Genomic DNA, 13,596 nt, shown 5'->3' with positions numbered 1-13,596 from the left:
AACTTTGAGAAATAAATTTTGAAAAGGACATTTTCTTTAAAGAGAAAGCATTATTCATAAACCTTTCAAAAAATATTTCCAAGATGAACATTAAGGAACAAATCAGTACATACACTATTAACTGGCATTCAATACGTTGGTTCTGAACTCAATGCGTATTGATCAATTTGTAAGTAGTTCAGAATTTGTAGCTTTATTAAGAACGTATGAACTAGGAGAGGGAGTAGGCATGTCAGTCCCTTGAGGTAAAAACAATGACTGCAGATGCTGGAAACCAGATTCTGGATTAGTGGTGCTGGAAGAGCACAGCAGTTCAGTCAGCATCCAACGAGCAGCAAAATCGACGTTTCAGGCAAAAGCCCTTCATCGGGAATAAAGACAGAGAGCCTGAAGCGCAGAGAGATAAGCTAGAGGAGGGTGGAGGTGAGGAGAAAGTAGCATAGAGTACAATAGGTGAGTGGGGGAGGGAATGAAGGTGATAGGTCAGGGAGGAGAGGGTGGAGTGGATAGGTGGAAAAGGAGATAGGCAGGTAGGACAAGCCTTCATGGGGACAGTGCTGAGCTGGAAGTTTGGAACTAGGGTGAGGTAGGGGAAGGGGAAATGAGGAAACTGTTGAAGTCCACATTGATGCCCTGGGGTTGAAGTGTTCCGAAGTGGAAGATGAGGCGTTCTTCCTCCAGGCATCTGCTGGTGAGGGAGCGGCGGTGAAGGAGGCCCAGGACCTCCATGTCCTCGGCAGAGTGGGAGGGGGAGTTGAAATGTTGGGCCACGAGGCCTCTTTCACCATTGCTCCCTCACTACCAGACGCCTGGAGGAAGGACACCTCATCTTCTGCATCGGAATACTTCAACCCCAGGGCATCAATGTGGACTTCAACAGTTTCCTCATTTCCCCTTCCCCTACCTCACCCTAGTTCCAAACTTCCAGCTCAGCACTGTCCCCATGAAGGCTTGTCCTACCTGCCTATCTCCTTTTCCACCTATCCACTCCACCCTCTCCTCCCTGACCTATCACCTTCATCCCCTCCCCCACTCACCTATTGTACTCTATGCTATTCTCTCCCCACCTCCACCCTCCTCTAGCTTATCTCTCCACGCTTCAGGCTCACTGCCTCTATTCCCGATGAAGGGCTTTTGCCCTAAACGTCGATTTCACTGCTCCTTGTATGCTGCCTGAACTGCTGTGCTCTACCAGCACCACTGATCCAGAGATCAGTCCCTTGAGCCTGCTCTGCCATTTGACACAGCCGCTGCTGACTTCATGTCAGTCTCAACTCCACTTTCCTATCTGCTCTCCAGAACTCTTAAATTCATTAATAATTATAAGAATATTTTGGGCTGACTTTGGAATTTGGAACTCAATGTCAGAATGAAAAGGAGAAAAGCAGTGGCATAGTGGTAATGTCACTGAACTAGTAACCCAGAAGACCAGACTAATGTTACACTCACAGTGGCGCCGATCCCACCATGACAAGTGGTGGAGTTTAACTTCAATAATTTAAAAAAAAACTATAAAGGAGGCTAATCTCATCAATTGTGACCCATGAGTTCTTTCAAATAAAGACAAACATTGTGATTTGCTAGTGATAATCCAAAACCTACATAGCAAGTTGTCTTTGGAAAGTCAGCATTCTGGAGCAAATCTTAGCTGAACAAGTATTGCTGACAGATTTGGAACATTGAGGCAGAAATATTTGAGGAATTGAATTCTTATTATATGATTCAGATATTACTCTTGGGAAGCATAACGATAGCATGAAGAGATCTGTCTCTTCACGAACATTATGCCTTACCATTTACAAACCTAGAATTACTTACAATTCCATTATTTGATCAGCAATGTAAACTTGTAAATGCTTTACCAACCTTCACCTTTAGAGTTATTTCTTTTCTGGACCTGCTCATATTGTTATTAAAAAAAAATGCCCAGTTCACTAATGTTCTTTCCCTTCTTTAGGGAAGGAAACATTTTCCATCCTTATCTGGTTTACATGTGACTCCATACCCAGAGCAACGATATTGATTCTGAAATGACCTCATATGCAATTCTATTCGAGGCAGTTAAGAACATCTAACAAAAGCTGATGTTGCCAATAAATCCAATATTGCACCAAAAAATACAAAGAAAAGTGGGTCCTTAGCTGTCATTTGTTACCAATGGATTGTCTCAGTGATTTCACAGTAGGTCCAATCAAAAGAAGGTGGTCACTGCTGATCAAGGCAGGAGAAGGACTTCAGGAACTGGGAGTCAGGTAAGATTACCAATTGGCTATCTACTTCTTGGAGTGGAAGCTTCCACTGGGAAAATGCCCTGGCGATGTGACTATGTCATGGAGTTGACACATCTCCTAGGGAAAAGACAACTATCATTAACTTTTATCCATACCCGTCATTATTTTATAAACTTCCATGAGCTCTTGGCTGTTTGTGGCAAGTTGCAGAAATGAGCCAGTCATAGAACCAAGCACCTCTTTACGTAGGATCATAGAAGTAATGATGTCCAATAACAGGCTGACTTGCTGCACCAAGGTCAGAGTTCCAATTCTTGGGAGTAGAAATTATAACCAATGCACTAGAACCCCACCTAGTTTCTGGCTATCGTAACCAAAGATGGAACCTTACCATACCTTGAATGATGAAGGCTATGGTGAGAAATCTGGGAAAATCATGTGAGAAGTCGAGAGAGGCCTACACTGATGTCAGGACCAATTACCTGAATGTCCTAACAGAGTTGCAGGCTTCAAGACGTAATTCTCTCTAGGCAGTGGCAAGAGGCGAATTAATGGGGATTATTGATGGTTACCCATATTAACTGAAAATCTTGCCTTATTAATATGCCACAAAGAAATTAGACACCAAGAATAGTTGACACGGAAGTCAGAGCAGTTATCTGGTGATACCGGCTCACCACTTGCTCCTTTGAACATTTATCTTGGACAGCCAGCATCGACATCTCTGGGCAGCAGCCACGCACACACCACATCCACAGGTACAGACATCCAACAGGTGCCAGCCTCTCAATGCTATCACAGCATATCTCCAATCGACTTGTAGTCCTCTTTGCTCTATGATGCTGCAACAGCAGAGCACTGGCAAATTTCACTGAAATGCTGCTGCACATAGGGACAGGCATCAGCAACTTATGGCTAATCTACTATGCATAGCAACTATGCAGCAACTTATGGCTCCTCGTTTTCTCTCTTAATGCTGTATCTCTTCGCTCTTATCTGGATGCAGACAGCAGCTGTTCCTTTGCTGTATTGCTCTTTACAAACACATGAATAGTAAGGGAATAGAGGGATACAGATCATGGAGGTGAAGACAGTTTTCATATGGAAGGACAAAATGTGTCGTCCCAGGCTTGGAGGGCTGAAGGGCCTGTTCCTATGCTGCATTGTTCTTTGTGTTCATACCATCCTTGCGTTGCCTTTTTGTGCTTTCCCCCTCAACCAGAGTTTAAAGGTTCGTTGTCCAGTTGTGTTGACTTCTTGTTTAGTGCTGACATTAAGTCAGGCAGTTTCTCCTCTAAACTGCATGCACACATGGCCATTCTGATGTTCCACACATGGCAACTGGTCTGTCATGATACTTATAACAGTCTTGACTAAAATAAAATCCAAAAGAAGTGCTGGCGCTGTAAATCAGAAATAAAAACGGAAATTGCTGGTAAAGCTCAGCAGGTCTGGCAGCATCGGAGTTACCGTTTTGGGTCGAGTGACCCTTCCGCAGAACTCCTGAGGAAGAGTCACTCAACCAGAAACATTAATTCTCATTCCTCTCCACTGATGCTGCCAGACATGCTGAGCTTTTCTAGCAATTTCTATTTTTGTTTGTGACAGTATTGACTTCCTGTTCCAGAATTTATTCACCGCACGTGGACCTCAGAGTCTGTGCTGAAGAAAAAATAAATTAAAAGGAACACTGGTCAGTAGTCATGGGAATGGAAATGTTGTTCTATGGCACATTGCTACATCAATCTCAAACCTGCACCACATACCAGCAATGAATGCAGCAATCACACCGCTTATACTACAAGCAATTGGTCATGTCTCAAAAGAATAATCCTAACTGATGTCGAGGGAGGCACTCATCAGTCAGGGGTCCCCAGCTGCACAGTCTGGAGAGGAGGTCATAGTTAGCCCTGTGGATCCAGTGCAGCCCATCCAGGGCATCACAACAACACAATCAAGCAGCAGTATGGATATCAGTCATGAGTTTGGTCACTCATCATTCGGCTAATTTGTTCAAGAGGGTGGGCCACAATCATTCTGGGGGTGGGGTATCCATCCACTAAACTATCAACAGTAAGCAGCACTCTGGCTTCTAAGGGAAACAGTGAAGTACAAGATCTGGCATGTTCAACTCATATGGATGGGACTGTGAGTGGAAATATGAGCAGATACAGACTTAGATAAACATGTTGGGGTTGTGAATTTGATAAGATGCAACACCTATGGGATTCATTGGGAGGACTACTAGGAAGGAACATTTATGTTTGGGGATTTGTCTACATAGAAGTGAAACTGATGGTCTGAGGGGCAGCTGCTGTTGTCTTCCATCATCCTGGAAATCACAAGTGCACAGTTTATAGCTATGTGGGGCCTTTCAAAGGGCAACACCAGTTGAAATGTACCCAGATAATCTAAGTGAAACACACTCATGAGATCAGCATTCCTGTCACCCTTAGCTGAAGTGCAATCCAACTCCTTGAGTCAAGCATTCTTGACCATTTCATGCACATTTACAGCTGAACTCCACTGACCTGTGATGCAATAGCAATATCTGCACATCTAGAAAGATGGAGCAAGGTCACAGGCAGCTGTGATTCACCCATTGCAAGCTCATAGTGCAGCAGCTCCTCATTTCACACCTTGCTCCATGGAGGATAGTGGCTTCACTACCTGATATTTGTGGCTACACAGAGACCTGGATAAACAGATGATAACCCCAGGAGGTGAGCAGCCTGTTAGGAGTTCCACATATCTCTTGCATAGGGCAAATGGATACCAGCTAAAACCACTATCCAGAAGTGCATCAAAATCTACAAGACAGCTTCTTTTGCCACTCGATTTCCTAGCTGTAACTAGTCCCACAATATATTGCTGTTAGAAGGTGCTCTTGGCAAGTGGCAAAGATGTCTCACAATGCAAATAGTACCAGAGGGTTTACAAGTCCCTGTGCCCAATGTCCTGGGTGAATGAGTAGAATAATCAATTTGGAGCTGGAACCTACCCTGGAAAGATACAGTGTGGCCTATTGGATGTTCGATAGCTCAAGACCTGCTTCAGATCATTTTTTCTGCCACTCCTTGGATAAGACGAAGTTTGGTTACTTTCTTTAAATTCAACTTGCATCCATGTGGAATCATTCTCATTTTAATCTGCTCTTCTGCAAGGATACAACAATAATGCTGGCTTGTAAATGATGGAAATCCTGAAGACTGCCATCTGGGCTAGGCCAGGGATCAAGGTCCCTGCTTTTGGTAATGAGCCACACCATTAATACTGGAAGAGATTAGTGGGAGTTAGTGTGACTGCGATAAATATTGCTGCATAAATTATTCCTCTCTTCACTCCTGCTAACATAAAAATAGCCAATGAGTAAGTAGGCTGTTTGGCACCTCTTAGTAATCCTAATAACTGACATAGAAGCAGCAATCAAAACTGGAGGTTTGAGAATTCTCGTTTAAGATAAGGAAAGCATCATTTAGATACCATGCTGTTTCAATCTGAGTGGAGGCAATTCTGAATTCACAATTAATTGTCTTTGGGTCTGCTACATATAATATTGCTAAAACAGATACCTGTTTTATGATTCAAATAGAATTCAGAGTCCCCTGGTACTATTGCCATAGTTGGTAAAAATAACAATTCCTAAAATGAAAAAAAAGTCAAGGGATAAAGCTACCTGATTACTTAACATAGAGAAATGTTTGCCATCAGGAATGGATTAATGGTTTGCTCAGGAAATATTTGCTAAATGATCTGAAAATTTAATGAACATTTGGAGGATTATGTAATTTGGAAATCTGGGAAGGGCAACCTGTTTGTTTCTTACCTGAACAATGGGAAGGAACTCCAGCTGGTAAAATCAAAGCTTATCTGAGTGGTAGACATGTAAGTAAATTCATGCACGATACAATGTGTGGTCATACCACGGAAGGAGGCCTGTCTGCATTTGAAGTTTGCATAGATCTATGAGCTGGTTAGCTCAGTTGGTTAGATGGCTGATTTGTCGCTCAAACACCAACAAAACAGGTCTGGTTCTTGTTCTGACTGCAGTAGACCTAGGACTTGCCTTTTCCTCTGCCCCTGAAAGTGGGGAACAATTAGAAACCATCAATGATAATTTTTTAAAAAACTGCCATGGAGCTGGCTCAGGGTGAAACATCAGCAGACTAACCTTTGGGCAAAGTGCATATTATACCATGACATACACCTTATAGCAATCTTTCCTGCTCTGTAACACAATACAAGTATGCCCAAGTATAGCATCTCCCACCTCAGCCTACCATTTTGTTGTTATGGGCCATGGTGATGTACAATGTAAAGGTACAAAGAAATATGGGTGGCCACTGCTTTAACTGAAGGCTAGCTCTGAACTGATGGCTTCCTGGTTGTTGCAAACAAATCTACTCATCCACCGAGAACTTAATATTTACCAAAGAAAATTTTCTGTAAAAGAGACATTATCTATTACATCAATTTTTGATGCAAACAAAATTATTTCCTCCTCTCCCCCACTCCTATTTTCACAAAGAACAAAAGCATTAAAATGATAATGTTCAAAAATTGCTATAGAGACCAGAAAATCACAGATATGGATTCATTGCCAATACAAGAAAGCATTCTAGAGTCTGGGGATAAAAGCCATGTTAAGATGCTTTTAGCATCTCTCTGCTAATAGGTTTTGAACACAAAATAACTTTGAAGTGACAGTCACAAAATAATCAAGAGCTCTCTTACTGCAGAGCATTTAAGAGGTTTTAGAAAGAAAAGCACATCACTATTATGGTGTGTGACTGGTCCACAAAAACACCACTTACCTAGTTTCCAACTCCCTCACAGGCCCTTAGAAAATACAACTGCTATATTGATAAAAAGACACATGTGAACTGGACAATATGTTTCAAAGACCACTTCCTGGGATTTTATAGATTTCAGTGTGGCTACTTTTAATTCCATCACTAGCATTTTGAAGACCTAGAGAGTGCAAATGGCCTGAGACAAATGTAACAACCTGGAGCAATAGAAAAGCAGAAGACAAAATATAATGTTAAGTAAATAAAATGAAATTGCTGGGAATTGAAAACAAAAAAAAGGAACTTTCCAATGAAGTACACAATATAACTTGTATTGCAGGAAACACACCAGCCAATATAAACACACAAACAACAAGCAATGATGAGGTAATGACCAGATATTTTGTGATATTTTCATTGAGAGATAAATGTTAGCAAGACACCATGGATTATTCTGCTGCTTTGTGAAACGGTGCTATGGGGTTTTCCATAACTATCTAAGAGTGCAGATGACGACTTTGGTTTAGCATATCACCTGAAAGATAGCACCTCTGTTAGGGCAGCATTTCTTCATTTGTCTTTTTTTTCTCCTTGGCTCCTTGTGCTCAGGTGAGAGTTGAACCCACAACACTCCAACACAGAGGCAAGGACACTACAAACAGCCATGACTGACACTGAAACATTCGAAGAGTGAACCTGAGTTATACACAGAAGTTCAATCTGCATCCAGAAATAGAAATGACAATAACTTTCCAGCAAATATCACAACTGAAACATTCCACTTTTTGGGTGACTACTGATTTGAGCTCTGGTTTATGTATTTGTTGTTTTTGTTTCAGATTTCTAAGCAATGCAGGGCTTTTAAAATAAAAGTATTTAAAACATCACCTTTGGAAACAGCTGAAATAATGAATCTGTTACTCAGCCACTTCTACAATATTATCAGAATTGAAACTATGAAACAGACAAAAATTCAGAACTATGGGCACGAAGACCAGATGCCTACTGGAATGTTCATAATTTTAAAAATGGTTATTCTTTGCATTTGGAGATCATTGTAAAACAAGTAAAATACTTGTACCTTCTAACATAGCCAGACATTTTAGTTAGATCACTCATACCAATTTATTCTCTGAAACAGGAGTAGAAGAGACCAATCAATAACCTCTGTATTAAGGTAGATCCTTGGAAACACAATAGCATCAGATAGAATATCCCCTCAAGTGAAGAAAGAGAAAGGAATAAAATATCCGAAGGAAAATCTGGTTGCTGTCAATAAAAAATTGGCAATTATCATTTAAATTATCACTCACCCACCTATCCACTTCCTTTCTCACCCACTCATTCATCCAGTTACTCACTCACCACCCACAACTTTCTCAGCTGTTAAAAACCTTGAGAGACTGGGCGGTGCAGTAGTTCAGTGGTCAGCACTTGACTCACAGCACCAGGGGCACAAAGTTTGATTCCACCCTCAGGTGACTGTCTGTGTGGGGTTTGCACGTCCTCCCTGTCTCTACATGGGTTTCATCAGGGTGTTTCTGCTTCTTCCCACAGTTCAAAGGTGGGTTGGTTAGGTAGATTGCCCATGCTAAACTGCCCACAGTGTCCATGGATGTGCAAGCTGGGTGGGGGTGATGGTGTTAAGACATGGGAAATGCAGGGTTACAGGTATAGGATGAGATGCTGTTTGGAGGGTCACTGTGAACTCGATAAGCTGAATGGCTTGCTTTCACTCTATAGGGATTCTATTATTCTTCTTTGATGTGGAGGTGCAGGTGTTGGACTGGGGTGGACAAAGGTAAAAATCACAAAACACCAGGTCAAAATCCAACATGTTTATTCCTCTGAACCTTTAAATACTGCTGAAGTTGTAATAGAGGGTGTTTTCTCTGTGCTGTTCTGCTTTGCTGATGTGTTGAGGCATTACTGCAATCCAGACAGAAAGTCCCAGCTAAAAGAATGTAAAATGTTCGGGTGCAGAGATCATCACAAGCGACATTGTTACTGACTGGAGGATCTGGACCATTGACTTTATACATCGTGAGTATAATCATCTTGGCTGTTAAAGCAATTTTGTGCTCTCCTGAGATAGTAAAAAGGCTCTGTGTAAATGAAACTTCTTTTGTTAATTTCCTCTTTGTTTGCAAATTTTATACCTTAACTCAATTTACCAGCCTTAGCTCAATTTCCTATGATCTGTGATACAAAACATCTGTCACTATCAATTTCAAAAGCTGACCTGATATGCACTGCCTTTGAGGGAGAATTACAAATATTTACTACCCTTTAAATTGACCAATGAGTTGAAAAGTTCAATACCTATAGGTGCTGCCATTGACTATTAGGGAAAGAGAAGGTCAAAGTTGTCAGGGTATCTTCTACCTGATCATTATCTAGTGAACCCTATTTGGAAGTATGCGTATATCCGACCAGGACAAAATAATGTTCAGTTGTGATCACCACAGCCAACTAACAGTTCAACATCATTGTTAAACTTGTACATAAACAATTACCTGAGCGAGGTGCTGGATAGCTGCTGACACTTATGTAACCATATCCCAGCATGAGTCATTGTCTTCAGAAGAGGAGGTAGTAAAATTAGGACAAAAGGCATAATCAGTGTGCTGCAATGAAATAAAAGCATTCATTTTTTAAATGCAAGTCTTTAACTCCAAATACACAGAAAAACAATCTCCTTGTAATTTTCAGCCTGTTCAAGAAAGGTATATCCAAGAGATCATGCCTTGCATTTCCTCAATCAAAATAAGTCTTACAGAACTGATAAAACAGACAATGTTAGAATTATGAAATCAGATCAGTGATACAGTGATCATGGGCGGCACGGTGGCACAGTGGTTAGCACTGCTGCCTCAGAGCGCCAGCGACCCGGGTTCAATTCCCGACTCAGGCGACTGACTGTGTGGACTTTGCACGTTCTCCCCGTGTCTGCGTGGGTTTCCTCCGGCTGCTCCGGTTTCGTCCCACATTCCAAAGATGTGCAATTCAGGTGAATTGGCCACGCTAAATTGTCCGTAGTGTTAGGTAAGGGGTATATGTTGGGGTATGGGTGAGTTGCGCTTCGGTGGGTCGGTGTGGACTTGTTGGGCCGAAGGGCCTGTTTCCACACTGTAAGTAATCTCATCTCATCTAATTCACAACTTACAAACCTCAAGATAAAGGGGGAAAAAGCTTATCCAACACTACCCTCATCCTGATGGCCACTTTTTTTGTGCAGCAACGTCAGCACACAAATACCAGGTTGCACTATGTGCTGAGGTTCTACCTATCCCTGGTGTTACAAAGGAGAGTCTGGCAGTGTTGCTGCGGAGCATTCCAAGTAGTTGGACTGTGTCATATTACCTGTCCCTCATGAAGAAAATACCTTTGAACACATTCATCAGAATGTGGTCAGCACATAACATCATCAGGAGCCTGCAGGACAAGGTGACAGATCCTATCGGATGGTTTCCTAAGCCATTTGGCAGAATGCCTTTTTGCCAGAACGTACAAGTAAGAACCAACACATAAATTGGCTGGTGGTGAGAAAGGCTCTTTGCATCTGATCCTTCTTACACGTTCAGAGACTCACCCCTTCTGCATGATGCCCTTGAGGTAGTTGTGCAACAGGTGTTGTCTACCTCCCCGTGGAATGTGCCTTTAGAAAGTTCTGGAAAGATGCAGTAGATTTAAGAGTCATAGAGATGTACAGCTGGAAACTGACCCTTCAGTCCAACCTGTCCATGCCGACCAGATATCCTAACCCAATCCAGTCCCACCTGCCAGCACACGACCCATATCCCTCCAAACCCTTCCTATTCATATACCCATCTAAATGCCTCTTAAATGTTGCAATTGTACCAGCCTTCCATCACTTCCTCTGGCAGCTCATTCCATACACACATCACCCTCTGTGTGAAAACGTTTCCCCGGAGGTCTCTTTTATATCTTTCCCCTCACACCCTAAACCTATGCCCTCGAGTTCTGAACTCTCCAACCCCAGAGAAAAGACTTTGCCTATTTACCCTATCCATGCCCCTCATAATTTTATAAACCTCTCTAAGGTCACCCCTCAGCCTCTAGTACTCCAGGGATAACAGCCCCAGCTTGTTCAGCCCCCCCCCCCACCCCATGAAACTCAAATCCTCTAACCGTAGCAACATCCTTTTATATTTTTTCTGAACCCTTTCAAGTTTCTCAACATCTTTCTGACAGGAAAGAGACCAGGATTGCACATTGAAGTTCATCGAGTGACTCCCTTACACAGGACTCCGTGCTCTTCGAACTTTACCCATGGATGCACCTTGAGGACAATCAACTCAATGAATGACACATTTTGGTCTGCCCAAAGCTTTGGACTTCCAGTACAGAGAATTGCCCTTGACCGGGTATGTAGATTTACACAAACCAAAGTCTAGCACTTGGTGCTAACCATTGTGCTAAAGTTTGAGGCAGCTGCTAAAGAAGCACAATAAAGAAAGGTTGCTATGTAAAATCTTTCAGCTTAAGCTATGTGCAGTGTCTCATCACTATCAGGCTTGAATACTCTGCATGTCTTCTTACTGACTTCCTGTTCTGCATCTCCATGAACTCCACATAAAACAAAGCCTTCAAAATATACCCTGTAACCTTATTTCTTTAGATAACCATACATGGTGTGTCCTCCCATTATAACTTTGCTTTATAGAAGGAATATACTTATTCTGAATATTACAAAACATCTCCTTGAATACCTACCACTGCTTCTCTATTGAGTTAACCCCTTGCTTAGCATCCCAGTTAATTTCAGCTAACTCATCTTAGCTGTCCTTATTTAAGTTTAAAATTACTAGTCTTAGACCCATTTGTCTTCTATTTAAACTGTATGTAAAACTCAATCATATTGTGGTCACTGCTGCTTATAGGTGTCTCTACCCTGACATCATTAATTAATCCTATTTCATTATACTTTACCAAGTCTAATAATAACCTGCTTTATGGTAGATTCCAGATTGTGCTACTTTCAGGGACTACCTCGAAAGAGTTCTACGAACTCCTTTCTCAGGCTACCATTGCTCAGTTGATTTTTCCATGTAGATTAAAGTCACTCCCAACTGTGACCCCTTTATCCCATGCATCAAATATTTCCTCTTGCATACTTTATCCTACATTGTAGTTACTGATAGGGGGGCATGCTGACTACACCTACTAGCGATTTCTTTTCCCTACTATTCCTCATCGTCACCCAAACTGATTCTACATCCTGATCTCCTGAACCAAGGCCATCTCTTATCATTGTCCCAATGCCATCTATGATTAATTTTACATTCCTTCCACTAACATGTTTTAGGAGCACAAGTTGAATTTAATTATAAATTTTGTAATATTCAAATCAAAACGTTTTGTAAACTGTCTCTAAAAAATTGGTGAATCATGTGTAGCTCTAGAAAAAAAATTAGATCCAATTTTAACAAAGTTCCTTTCTTCAAATTGATTTTTTATTGTTTTTACAAATGCCTCCTAGTGACTTTTTAAAAAGTCCTGCAAAATGTTTCTCACGAACTGTCACCAATCCTCCCTCACCCTCCAGCACTATTCTCACCAAGTCATAGTGTTCTTATTCTTCCATATTTCAATGAAAATCTTGCCAATGTAAGGACAGAATAATGCTATGGTATTTAACCAGGGTTGCTGCTATACAGCAGACCAAAATGGGAATTTTTATTGTAATTCTGATATTCATTAAAGCACCAAATGAACATACAACATTCCAGAGGGATAGGTTTTTTGTTATTGAAGAATAACTGTCAATATAATTGTGATAGACACGTGAGGCCTAACTTGCTGAAATGTCATATCCCTTGGGTGCCTAACAAATACACCAAACAGTGACCCCACAATTACCTTTACTTAGATGGTGTGCTAAACATGAAAAATAATTCCAGGATATTTCACAGATAAGGTGGCTTGTTCGCTCAGAAGGTAGAGATTGAGACTTTTAATCTTAGGCGTGTGGGTTTGAGCTTCATAACGGGTACCATTGTGTTTAAATGCTGCTGCTTTGGGGATCTGGTTGTGTAGTGATAGTATTCCTATGTCTAAGCCAGAATCACAGAATCCTTAGAGCATGGAAACAGGCCATTTGGCCCATTGAGTCTGCACTGATTCTCCAAAGAGCTGTCCAGCCAGACTCACACTCATGCCCTTTCCCTGTAATCCTACATTTCCCATGGCAAATCCACTCAACCTGCACATCCTCGGACTGTGGGAGGAAACCAAAGCACCCAGAGGAAATTCATGCAGGTGCGGGGACAATGTGCAAACTCCACACAGAGTTGCCTGAGGATGGAGTTCTGAGGCAGCAGTGCTAACCACTGAGTCACTGTGAAGATTGGGCGAACAGCCCACCTGCCCCAGCGGTGTGACATAGCCTGTCCAAGCATCGTAATTAAAATAACTACTACAAGGACAAGTTAAATAAAGTCAAGCAAGTATGGTTGAAATTTGAAAAGGTAAAAGAAATAAGTTTTGAGTAAAGGTTAAGGAAAGGGGTTGAAGAAAAGGCCAAAGCCTGGAAGTGCGGAGGGTGAGGAGGT

Source organism: Hemiscyllium ocellatum, chromosome 20, assembly GCF_020745735.1.
Source record: "Hemiscyllium ocellatum isolate sHemOce1 chromosome 20, sHemOce1.pat.X.cur, whole genome shotgun sequence".
Taxonomy (NCBI): Eukaryota; Metazoa; Chordata; class Chondrichthyes; order Orectolobiformes; family Hemiscylliidae; genus Hemiscyllium; species Hemiscyllium ocellatum.
This window is presented reverse-complemented; position numbering follows the sequence as displayed.